This window comes from Herpailurus yagouaroundi, unplaced genomic scaffold, assembly GCF_014898765.1.
Source record: "Herpailurus yagouaroundi ecotype Mexico unplaced genomic scaffold, PumYag 208, whole genome shotgun sequence".
Taxonomy (NCBI): Eukaryota; Metazoa; Chordata; class Mammalia; order Carnivora; family Felidae; genus Herpailurus; species Herpailurus yagouaroundi.
This window is the reverse complement of record NW_024412439.1, coordinates 10116488-10129383: the sequence shown is the minus strand read 5'-3', so window position 1 is coordinate 10129383 and position 12896 is coordinate 10116488. Positions and strand designations below refer to the sequence as shown.

The 12896-nt window shown below is 46.4% G+C and overlaps 1 long non-coding RNA gene across 1 annotated transcript; it reads right to left on the bottom strand.

The window, feature by feature from the left end:
* Nucleotides 1–4829: 4829 nt before the first annotated feature.
* Nucleotides 4830–12859, bottom strand: LOC121015976 (uncharacterized). Its single transcript, XR_005784066.1, has 3 exons — nucleotides 12735–12859; nucleotides 12243–12339; nucleotides 4830–5074 (listed from the first exon to the last, which is right to left on the bottom strand). It is a non-coding gene; the product is annotated as an uncharacterized LOC121015976 (long non-coding RNA).
* Nucleotides 12860–12896: the final 37 nt, after the last annotated feature.

The following is a 12896-nucleotide window of genomic DNA, read 5'->3' as shown; positions in this document are numbered from 1 at the left end:
AAGACTACGCGTATGTAAAAACTCAAAATGTACACCTGAAAAAAAACCCAACCAAACAAAAAACAAAAAGAAATTAGATCATAAGCATTTGCTCGTGCCATTTTGTCAATGTGGAAAAAGCTTAACAATCACCAAATCTAGAAGAGTATACAGGTATCAACAACACAAGAAATGATGGGTGTTGGCAAGGGTCTGGAAAGAGGGGAACCTTCGTGCGCTGTTGGTGGGTGCGCACACTGATTCAGCCACTCTGGAAAACAGTATGAAGGTTCCTCAGAAAGTTAAAAATAGAACCACCCTACCATCCAGCAATTGCACTGCTAGGTATTTACCCGAAGAATACAAAAATGCTAATTCAAAGGAATCCAATACCCCGAAGTTTAGAGCAGCATTGTCTACAATAGCCAAACTATGGAAGCAACCCAAGTGTCCATCGACCGTTGAATGGGGAAAGATGTGGTACAGGGGCGCCTGGGTGGCTCGGTCGGTTAAGCGTCCGACTTCGGCTCAGGTCACGATCTCGCGGGCCGTGAGTTCGAGCCCCGGGTCAGGCTCTGTGCTGACAGCTCAGAGCCTGGAGCCCGTTTCAGATTCTGTGTCTCCCTCTCTCTGACCCTTCCCTGTTCATGCTCTGTCTCTCTCTGTCTCAAAAATAAATAAACGTTAAAAAAATTTTTTAAAAGAAGATGTGGTACATTGTAGATACAATGGAATATTACTCAGCCATAAAAAAGAAGGAAATCTTCCCACTGGCAGTGAAATGGATGGGGCTAGAAAGTATTATGCTAAGCAAAATAAGTCAGTCAGAGAAAGACAAATACCGTATGGTTTCACTCCTATGTGGAATTAAAAAAACAAAAACAAATGAGCAAAGGGGAAAAAGAGAGGCAAACCAGGAAACACACGCTTAACTATAGAGAACACACTGGTGGTTCCCACAGGGGAGGGGGATGGGGGTGTGTGTGAAAGGGGTGATGGGGGTTAAGGAATGCAATTGTGACGAGCACAGGGTGATGTACGGAAGTGTTGAACGACTGTACCGCACACCTGAAGTTAGTATCACGCTATCCTGGAATTTAAATTAAAACTTAAAAAACAAAAAAGAGTACACGGGGGTCCACAGCACTCTTTCAACTTTTCTGTTGGTTTCCTTCCCACCTCGATTCACCCGGTATCCTGAATTTTATGTCATTATTTCCTTGCTTCTTCTTTGCGATTAGTTCCCTTCCACCTAATTGGAAAAATTGGAAAATTTTCAAACCTACAGAAAAGTTGAAGGAGGGCTGTGGACACCTGCATACTCTCTTTGTTCGTTTCGTTAAGTTCAAAAGGTTGATGTAACATAACATCAACCACGAAGGATATTACAATGAACACGTGTGTCCATCATCTGATTTAGTAACTATAACAATAGTCATATTTTTTAAAGCCTTGTCTGACCTTCTTTTGAAATTATGAAATAGTTCTCAATAATAGGTAAAAATTTTTAAAACCTCCATAACATTTTAATGGTTTCTAAAAATTCACCCATAAAATTCATGATTTCTTTTGAAAAACATTTTTTAATGTTTTTGAGAGAGAGAGACAGAATCCGAAGCAGGCTCCAGGCTCCGAGCTGTCAGCACAGAGCTCGATGTGGGGCTCAAACTCATGAACTGTGACGTCGTGACCTGAGCTGAAGTTGGACACTTAACCAACTGAGCCACCCAGGCTCCCCTGAAATTCATGATTTCAAAGTGTACAGGTCAGAAGCTCTCAGTATAATGTTTACAAGATTGCATGGTTGTCACCACTACCTAATTCCAGAACATTTTCATCACGTGCAAAAAGAAATCTCATACCCACTGGCAGTCATTTCCCCATTTCTTTTCCCCTCAAATCCTGGTCAATCACTAATCTGTTTCCTGTCTCTGTGAATTGATCTATTCTGGGCATTTCATGTAAGTAGAATCATACAATATGTGGCCTTCCATATCTAGTTTCTTGCACTCAGCATGATGTCGGCTAAGTTCTTCCATGTTGTCGTGTTTATCCCTACCTCACTCCTTTTTATGGCTGAATAATATTCTACCGTATGGATATACTGCCCTTTGCTTATCCATTCATCGGCTGATGGGCATCTGGGTTGTTTACACTTTGGGGTTATGATGAATAATGCTCCCACGAAGATTCACATACAAGTTGTGGTGGGGACACACATTTCAATTCTCCTGGGTGTACACCTAAGATTGAAATTGCTGGGTCGTACGGTAACTCTGTAGTTCATGTTTTGAGGATCGGTCGGCTATCTTCTTGCCCTCCAGGAAGCACCTGGCGATACTGGTCATGCTTCTTTCCAGAAGCTGTCTCCTTGTTCCACGATAACACTATCTGGTGCACCTATCACTCTAACAACTTCTGTTTCTTCCTTTGGCTTCTCTTCTCCCCTGCCCATTCTTCAAAGTACCCCCAAGTTCTGGCCTCTACTCTTCACTTGATGTGCTAACCATTCTTACTGTTTAAAGAGGTACCAACACCTACTAGAACTTTCTACCATGAACTTACCCCAGCCTGATGGGGTCAACATACTACTCGCTAAGTACTTTCTCAATCAACATAGACCGCCCTTCTTCCCTCTATCTGCTCCAAATTTTAGTGATCTTTTGGGGCCTACTTCAAATACAACTACACACGAAAGTTCTTCAGTGATCCCCCTCTCCCTACCAAGATCTTTCTTCTCTGAATTCTCAGATTTTATAGCCCATAGCAATTATCACGACCGCATGTTGTTGATTAGTGTTTCTGATCTCAAAAGTCTCTCCTCCCTCCACCTCGCTGATCCTTTGGTCACTAAAAAATTTCCAGGCTGCTTTAAAAGATGTACTGTGAAAAAATAAGCTTTCCAGTGTAACTACTACAGTTTCTCGTATATTCTTCCAGGAATATTCCCCAGATATTTACATATTTTTTTCTTTCATCAATGCTATCATTATAAATATGTTCTTCTGTACCTTTCCTTTCTTCTCTTTGTACCCCAATTAGTTTTTTTCTTAATTTTTTAATGTTTGTTTAGTTTTGAGAGAGAGAGAGAGAGAGAGAGAGAGAGAGAGAGCATGAAGAGGGGAGGGGCAGGGAGAGAGGGAGACATAGAATCTAAAGCAGGCTCCAGGCTCAGCTGTCAGCACACAGCCCGACACGGGGCTCGAACTCACGGACCATGAGACCATGACCTGAGCCGAAGTCGGACGCTTCACCGACTGAGCCCCCCAGGTGCCTCTACCTCAGTTAATTTTTAAACTAGAACCGCACTAATGTTTTCAAAAGTTTAGCTTCCATTACATCTGCTGATTATACTTTGCTTATGTATTTCTCTCCTCAAAAAACTAGATTAGTGAAGAATAATTTCTTTACAGAAATCATACTACTTTTTAAGTCATTTGGTTTTATTTGCTAAGGTGATCACGAGGCTACTTAAATTTGTTTCCACACACAATAGATATTTTCTCACTGTAAAAGTTCAGAATTCTTTAAAAAATTTTTTTCTTAAATATTTATTTATCATTGAGAGACAGAGAGACACAGAGCACGAGCAAGGGAGGGTCAGAGAGAGGGGGAGACACAGAATCTGAAGTAGGCTCCAGGCTCTGAGCTGTCAGCACAGAGCCCGACGTGGGGCTCGAACTCAGACTGTGAGATCATGACCTGAGCCGAAGTCAGTCACTTAACGAACTGAGCCACCCAGGCGTCCCTAAAAGTTCAGAATTCTAAATAGAGGTAAATATCCCCCTTGACTACTCTTCCCCAAAAGTGGCCACTATTCCCTATTTGATACGTCCAGAATTAAAAAAAATTTTTTTAACATTTATTTTTTGAGAGACAGAGTGCAAGCAGGGGAGGGGCAGAGAGAGAGGGAGACACAGAATCTGAAGCGGGCTCCAGACTCTGAGCTGTCAGCACAGAGCCCGACGCGGAGCTCGAACCCACAAACGGTGAGATCATGACCTGAGCCGAAGTCAGATGCTCAACTGAATGAGCCACCCAGGTGCCCCTGTCCAGAATTTTTAAAGGCATTTATAGATAGGTTAGATAGATAGATGACAGATAGATAGAAACGTATCTGTAGAAACATACAGCATTTTGTTTCTTTGAACATAAACTAAATGATAATGTATATATAGTTCTGCAGCTTGCTTTTTGCCATTCAGTAGTAAAGAATCTTACCACATAGATGTAAATCGTTTTCTTAATTTCTTTTTTTTAAATTTTTTACATTTATTTATTTTTGATAGAGACAAAGCACAAGTGGGGGAGGGGCAGAGAGAGAAGGAGACAGAATCCGAAGCAGGCTGTCAGCACAGAGCCCGACGCAGGGCTTGAACTCACAAACTGCGAGATCATGATCTGAGCCGAAGTCGGACGCTCAACCGACGGAGCCGCCCGGACACCCTGTTTTCTTGATTTCTTAATTGCCGTTTTCTCGTATTTCTTAATTGACTTAGCTGGTCCTCACTGTTGGAGATCTGGGGCATCTCCAATGTTTTGCTATTCTAAGCAAGGCTGTAATGAATATGTCTGCATGTTTGACCTTATATACACCCAAGTGCGAGGACTGTTTCTCAGGGTAGATGGTAGGAGGTGGAATTCTGTGTCAGACAACATGTAACTTTGCAAGTGTCCTAGAGGGGCAGCTGGCTGGCTCAGTCGGGAGTCAGCGTCATGAGTTTGAGCCCCGCGTTGGGCAGACACATTATGAAGGAGGAGGAGGAGGAGGGAGAGGGGGAGGGGGAGGGGGAGGGGGAGGGGGAAAGTAGCGGCGGCAGCAGCACAAAAGTGTACTAGATACAACTGAATGGACTATTGCCAGTTCTGGTACAGTTGTAACAGGTAGTAAGTCATATACGTGGCCATCACTTTCACGTATTAGCTCCTTTAAAACCCAAGGGCATCTCATTGGCCCTGACGTCGTCTCGTCTCGTATATAGTAGAAAGAACACCAGACTAGGAACTGGAAGATAGGCTCAAGTCCCGGTTCCGTCCCTACCAACCAACTTGATCCTAGGCACTCCTTTCAACATCTGGGCCCCCGTTTCTGCACCTACAAAATTAGAGGGAAGCGATGTTTCCTAAAATATGGTACCTACACCATCGGTAGCGGGCAAGATGGTGTTATTTTCCCTGATTTTTGTTTCAATAATGACTTGTATTTTAAACTAAGTTAGGAAGTGATTACCCCATCGAATCAAGGATTTATAGATATTATTATTTCTCAGTAATATGAAATTTACTTTATTTATTTTTTTTAACGTTTATTTATTTTTGAGACAGAGAGACAGAGCATGAACAGGGAGGGGCAGAGAGAGAGAGGGAGACACAGAATCTGAAACAGGCTCCAGGCTCTGAGCTGTCAGCACAGAGCCCGACGCGGGGCTCGAACTCACGGACCGTGAGATCGTGACCTGAGCTGAAGTCGGACGCTTAACCAACCGAGCCACCCAGGCACCCCTGAAATTTACTTTTTAAAGGGTATTTGTTTGGGGCGCCTGGCTGGCTTGGTTGGAAAAGCACATGACTTGTGATCTTGGGGTTGCGAGTTGGGAGCCCCACGTTGGGTACAGAGATTACTAAAAATAATAATAATAATAAATAATAGAAAAAATTTAAAGGACATCTGTTTAACTTAAAAGTGAACTGGCTTGAAGGAAAATAGCCCGCATGTAACAGTGTAGGTGGTCGGCAAGTAGGGCACATCATGAATAGGATACATTAAGAACTGAAGTTTCTTTCTTTGCCAAATCAAGAGGTTAGATTAAAACTGTAGGTCCCAGGGGCGCCTGGGTGGCTCAGTCGGCTGAGCATCAACTTCGGCTCAGGTCACCATCTCGTGGTTCGTGGGTTTGAGCCCCACATCGGGCTCTGCACTGACAGCTCGGGGCCTGGAGCCTGCTTCGGATTCTGTGTCTCCTTCTCTCTCCGCCCCTCCCCAACTTGCGCATGCGCTCTCTCTCCAAAAATAAATAAATGTTAAAAAAAAATTTTTAAGCTATAGATCCCAGACTTTTGGATTTTAATAACCAAAAAAAAAAAAATGTAAAAATAAAACAAAAAAGTTAGTGATCAACATGGAGTTGCTGACTTTTTATTGTCCTAAACGCATCAATGACAACAACAAATATATGCCCATCACCATTATTTAAGACAGATATTTAAAATGTTTTGGATTATAAAACAAGTACATGTTGAAAAATTCTCCAGTTGTACAGAAGTATGAAAAGTCATTCCCTTTCTCTGCCTTCATAAAATCTATTATGGACCTCCTTCCATTAGAAAGGACATTTTTAACAAATTTATAATTAAATACATAAGCATGCATATATGTAACCTATTAATACATATGTTAGTATATGTATTAATAGTATATTATATAGTATATTACATATATAAAATGTATATAAAATTATATATATGTATATATATATATATATATATATATATATATATGAAATGTATTATCTCAGGGCACCTGGGTGGTTCAGTCAATTGAGTGTCCGACTCTTAGTTTCAGCTCAGGTCATGGTCTCACAGTTTGTGGGATCCAGCCCCGTACTGGGCTCCCTGCTGATGCTGTGGAGCCTACTTGGGATTCTCTCCCCACCTCCTTCTCTGTCCCTCCCCCAGTCGTGCTCTGTCTCTCTCAAAATAAATAAATAAACTTAAAAAAAAAGTATAATCTCAAAACAAAGGACAGATCTTCTCAGCAAAGGGCAGGTGGCAACCTTAGCCATTTGGAAGCCACTGGTTTAGATGATCTTCTCTCTAAAATTCCATGATTAAGTCTAGGATATCCTCAGTACTTCCATGACTTCCATTATTATCACCAATCTATATATTTCAAAAGACAATTAGGACCCTCGTTAACATTTCCTTGAGTGGGAAATCACAGATGGCAAAGCGCTTTTTCAGTCCTTTGACCTGCCTGTTCCACGAGCGCACGTCTGTGCTCTACCAATCACTGTCACTGGTTCCCTACGTCAGAGTTGTAACCGGGGGTCCACAGATCTCAGGGTGTTCGTAACACTGTGAAAACATATGTGGTATTTTGCATACACCAGCTGATCCTGGAGCATGAAGGTCAGGGGCGCTGACCCTTCGTGCTGTAGGAAATCCGCGTCCGACTTTTGCCTCCCCGTAACATAACTGCCAATAGCCTACGGTTGACCAGAAGCCTTGGTGCTACCATTAACGGCTGATTAGCCATGTTTTGTCTGTGTGTCATATACTGCGTTCTTACTATAAGGTGGTGAGAAAATAAAATGGTATTAAGAAAATCATAAGAAAAATACGTTTACAGTCGCGTACTGCCTTGATCAGTACCGTAAGTTTACGTCGCCTGTTTACAAGATGAATCATCTGTCAGTCCCTGCGTCAATGCACGGGACTAATACTGGGCGTCAAAAATGAAAACGTGACATATGGTCTCTAAGTGTTTTTGTGCATAAGTTTGAACTTTCAAAAATAGATTTGTGTAATATTTTAAGGTAGGAGATGATAAAATACACTAATAGCTACGTGTATTTTGTGCATTCATCTAATGCCCTTTTCTTAATTTTGTCGATGTTTCTAGGCCATGCAGTGCATCCCCAAGTTTTCTCAAATGATCCCACATCTCCAAAATATCTTCGATATACTTATTGAAAAAATCCAGGAGCACCTGGGTGGCTCAGTCAGTTAAGCGTCCGACTTCCGCTCAGGTCATGATCTCACAGTTCTTGGGTTTAAGCCCGCATCCAGCTCTGTGCTCACCGCGCAGACCCTGGAGCCTGCTTCGGAGTCTCTGTCTCCCTCTTTCTGACCCTCCCCCACTCGCCCTCTGTCTGTCTGTCTCTCTCTCTCAAAAATAAATATTAAAAAAAAATAAAAAAAATGTACATATAAGTGGACCCGCACAGTTCAAACCCACGTTGCTCAAGGGCCAGCTGTATACTGTTTTTCTGGGGGAAGGGCTGATAACTTTCTATGAACCAAAAAAAGAAAAACAGAAAACAAAAAACAAAACTAGAAACGCTTGCATTGGGTAAGTTTCTTGCTTTGGCTTTAAAGAAATAATCTTCTTATGGCTTAGGAGTCCCTTACAATTTTCTTCTAGTTCTTTCTCGGGGAGGGGGCCCTCCAATTCTGGTTTGCATTGGACAGGCTGCGTGCCTAAGGTCCTTTTTCTCACCTCAGTGGTCTTCTCATTAAAAACAGGGACCCTTCTCCTCTGCCAATTAGTTAGTCATATGGCACCTTAACTTTGTATTTGGTTTTTATTTTTTGAAGCACAGAAAGATAGAAGAAGGCAGGGAAGTGGTGTCCACTTTGAAAGCGACTAGCAGCCCAGAGACAGTGAGACATACAGGCACAGAGCCTACAGACAGACAGAACAGACAGGTACGGACGGACAGAACAGACAGATAAGAGAAAGAGAGGAGCCTGAAAACGCAGGAGACACACGAGAGTGGTGTAGACAGACGATGGCAGACAGACAGGCTGGCAAGGACAGAAAGGAGAATGAGTGACAGAGAGGCGGGAGAGAGCACCAGGCAGGCCGGCAGGCGTGGAAAGAGAGGGAGAAGGCCGAGCAAGAAAGGAAGAAAACAATAAGGAAAGCGGGAGAACGACGTGGGAAACGGCGTTCCATGCCACACCGGGCTCTGTGGCTGAGAAAGTGCGGGCACATACATTACTGCAGGCAGACAGGGAGAACCCAGCAGACAGATGGGGTGATGGAGGGACGCAGGCCAATCAGACAGAAGAGAGGGAAGGTGGCCAATCAGAAGGAGGCTAGAAGGCAGCCCAAGACAGACACTTAGGAGGAAAGACAGAACCGAGAAAAGAGAGGTGAGAGATGGAGGGAGGGGAAGAGGGGAGAGACGTGGACACGGAGGCCGAAAGAGTTAAAATCAGGAGTCCAGGCAGTGAAAAAGCAGACAGGGAAGAATAGTGCATTCTCAGTAAAAGTTTCACCACCGTCTTTCCGAAGGGGCCTGGATGGAGCCTGTGCCTTTGTTTCCCCCCCCCCTCGCGCCCCCCCCCCCCCGCCTTCCCAGGAGTTAGCGTCACCATCTCGGAGGTGGCGGGGGAGAGGAGCCCAAGGAAGGAACAAGAGGGAGAAAAGTTTTTGTGAGAAGCAATTTCTTAGACTAGAGGAAGACAGACTCCTTGGACGGGCCGAAGTCAACAGCCTGAGGGTGCTGCTGGGCCTAGAAGGATCTAGAGTCACATGCCTGTAAAGACTTGGGGGGAAGGCAGAGCAGGCCCCCATGCACAGGAGCCTGTGCTGACTAACTGGACCCGTGCGAGCACCTGTGGGCGCTTCCCCATTTTTTTTCTCGTTTAATCCATGGTCGGTGATGAAGGGCCGGGGAGCTGTGCCCTCTCCCAGATAGCCTGGCGTGCAGAGGAGGGCCCTTGGGGGGAGCGGGCCCTTCCAGAGCGTGCCGCACTGGCAGGAAAAGCGTGCTTCTAGCGACCGATCAAAAAGACAGGTACCGGGGCACCTGGGTGGCGCAGTCGGTTAAGCGTCCGGCTTCAGCCAGGTCACGATCTCGCGGTCCGTGAGTTCGAGCCCCGCGTCAGGCTCTGGGCTGATGGCTCAGAGCCTGGAGCCTGGAGCCTGTTTCCGATTCTGTGTCTCCCTCGCTCTCTGCCCCTCCCCCGTTCATGCTCTGTCTCTCTCTGTCCCCAAAATAAATAAACGTTGAAAAAAAAATTAAAAAAAAAAGACAGGTGCCCGAGAGCAGACTCAAAAAGATAAGGAACAAGAGGTGGCAAGCCAGGTGAGACAGGAAGGCCTATGGACAGACTGACAGAGAAAGAAGCATCCAGCAGAACTGGGAGAGGAGGAGGGAGGAGTGCGGCCCAAAGCGAGGAGACTTGTAGACGTGTAGCCCCTTCTCTGGAACAACGTCCAAGAAATAAAGAGTAGTGAAGCCGGCCTCAGGGAGAGGAGCAGGGCCCGGGGGAGAGGGACAGGAGGGAGGCTTCCTCTCCACAGGGTACTTCTAGCCCTCGAAAAATTCTGTACGTGTGTATGCGTGCACGTGTGTACCATCTACTCAAAAGTGGGGGCGCCCGGGTGGCTCAGGTGGTTAAGTCTCCGACTCCCGATTTCAGCTTCGGTCATGATCTCCCCGTTCGTGGGTTCGAGCCCCGCGTCGGGCTCTGCGCTGACAGCGCGGAGCCTGCTTGGGATTCTCTCTCTCCCTCTGTCTCTGCTCCTGCCCTGCTCACTTAACTCTCTCAAAAGAAATAAATACACCTTAAAAATCAATAAAAATTTAAAAAGTTGAGTGACGAGAGAAGACGAGAAAAGAGAAAGTGAGCGGAGATGTGGACAGCCAAGAGGCAGGCAGGCAGACAGCCGGGCCAAAAGACAGGCAGACGCTCTGAGGGACCAGAAATACACGAAGGGAAAGGGATGGCCGGCAGGAGGGCGAGAAGCGAGCAAAGGTAGGGTTGGAGGGGGTGGGGTATGGCAAGAAGGCAGGTAAGCCTTTGGGGCCTGGGGGTCACTGACAGGTGCGGGGAAGAGCGACCACCGCCACTGACGGGACGCTGATACTGCTGGTATTGAGGAAGCCAAGGGGGAGGAAGCCGACGTGCAGTCAGACTGAAAAGATACAAGCATTAACCAGTGGGATGGCAGCAGGCGAGCGGGGTAGACAGGCAAGCAGACAGACATAAAGGGCGGCAAGGAAAAATCATGAACTTAACAGGCATAAATAAGACGGGAACAAGTAGGAGATAAGAGGCAAACCGAGATAGGGAGCCACGGCAGGGCCTGGAAGGTAGACAAACCAAGAGACGAGGGCTAAAAAAGTGACAGAGACAGGCAGGCGGGGAGACAGATGGCTAGAGAGAGAGAGAGAGAGAGAGAGAGAGAGAGAGAGGTGGGCAAACAGCCAGAGAAGCAGACAGACAACCAGAGAGAGGAAGAGGCTGCCAGCCAGTCGGGGAGGAGCAGACAGGCGGGCCGGCAGACACCAGAACAGGAGCAAGCAGGTAGAGGTAGAGGTAGAGCAAGCAGGCGGAAGCAAGGAGACCAGAGGGGAAACGGAGAGGTCGGCAGGAGAGGAAAGAGAACAGGGGAGGCGGGCAGGCAGAGGGGACACGGACAAGAGGGAGAATGGAGGGAATGAACAGATCTGTCTGCAAAGCACATGAGAGGGTGACGGACGTGTGGCCGGAGATCCACACCTGCAGCTCATGGGCACATGAGGGCAGGCGGAGGCGCTCGGCGCAGGGGGAGAGGGCACCGAGGCTGGGGGACTGTGGCGCACATGATGTGCGGGGCTGTCCACATACACGTGGGGACACTCTTCACACACACACATGCGCGCGCGCGCGCGCACACACACACACACGGACCAGAAAGAGGAGGGAGGCAGGCACACGCGGGGAAGAGAGAAGTAAACAGAAACAAGACAGGGCTGGAAAGTCACTTCGAGGTAGAACAGCCTGAGCGGCCAAAGGGACGAGAGAATCAGTCTTGGAGAGAAAACACAGACACACACAGAGAGGCCCACACACAGAAAGGGGGACACCCACACGGACTCGCACAAAGACACCTAGGGAAGGGATGGAACAAAATGGAACAGAAGAGGGACAGCAGTCAGACCCGGGCGCAGGGATGATATAAGAGCGGAGACGAGAGGATTCCAAAGGCCGGGTTCAGAGAAGGCTGGAAATCAATGCTCAGTCTAGTGCATTAGTGTGTGTGTCCGGGGAGGGGGGTGTATGTCAATAAAGAATGTTTCAGCCTCCCAAGCAAAAACTGGCAGGGTATTCCCTGTCCTGAATCCTGTCCCCCTTGCTGCCTACCTACCCCTCCCTCGTAAGGTGCTCCTGAACACTGTGGGGGGGCTGCTGGGTGGCTCCAGGGGGAGAGAAATAACCCAGGAGAGAAACTATCCCTCCGTGCCAGGGGCATGGGGTGGGCCTCAAGGAAGGGGCAGAGTGCGATAGAAAGAACGGGAGGGAGGTGGAGTTCGGAAAGGCGACCAGAAGAAACAAACAAAAAAAGGGTAGAACGGAACCACTGTGCCTCCTTCCGCTAGCACTGCTCAACGGGCAAGTCCCAGGACTTCTGTGATCCAGTCTCTGGATGAGGCAGCTACTTTGGGGGACTCCTTTTCAGGCTCCCACCTGATCCCCCGAAGCCACTGGGGTACAGTGGGAAATCCTGGGCCAACCGAGTCAGAGGGAGACGTGAGGGTAACCCCTACCTCTTTCTCTTGCTCGGTCCCAGTACTTTTCTGTGGCAGGGTACCCGAGTTCCTTCCACTTTACCAGTGTCGGAGATCACGGAGGAAGGGAGGTACACTGCAACGCGAGAAAAAGAGAAAACAGTTTCACAATTCTCAGACTTGACTCTTTTCCCCCTTATTCTAAAAATCTGTTCTACCAATCCCTAAATTAATTTCCCAAGTCAGATGAATTTTAAGAGTGGAGCAGTTGGGGGAGGGGGAGGGGGAGGTAAAGCAGCAAAGAGTGAAGATAAAATTTACAACAATTATAAATCACCGAAAAGGCTGGGCAAAGGGGAGAATCAAACATGGACTCCTTTGAAAAAAAAAAAAAAAAAAAAAAAAAAACTCAATCATCGGATCTATTCATATCTCTCCCCCCCCTCCTCAAAGTCACTGGGATTTCTATCACTTTTTTTAAAAGAAAGGGGGAAAAAATCCAGTACCGCTCCTCACTTGAAAGACACGTACACAATTAAATGGGTTTTGACTTCAGTGAGGTATGGAGAAACACAGTTATATATAAACATATATTTCATCTTTTCCTTTTCAATGCCTGAAGGGGAAAAAAAAAAAAAAAACCCTTCACATCAAACCACTCCCTTCTGAAGTATTCAGAAAAAAAAAAAAAAA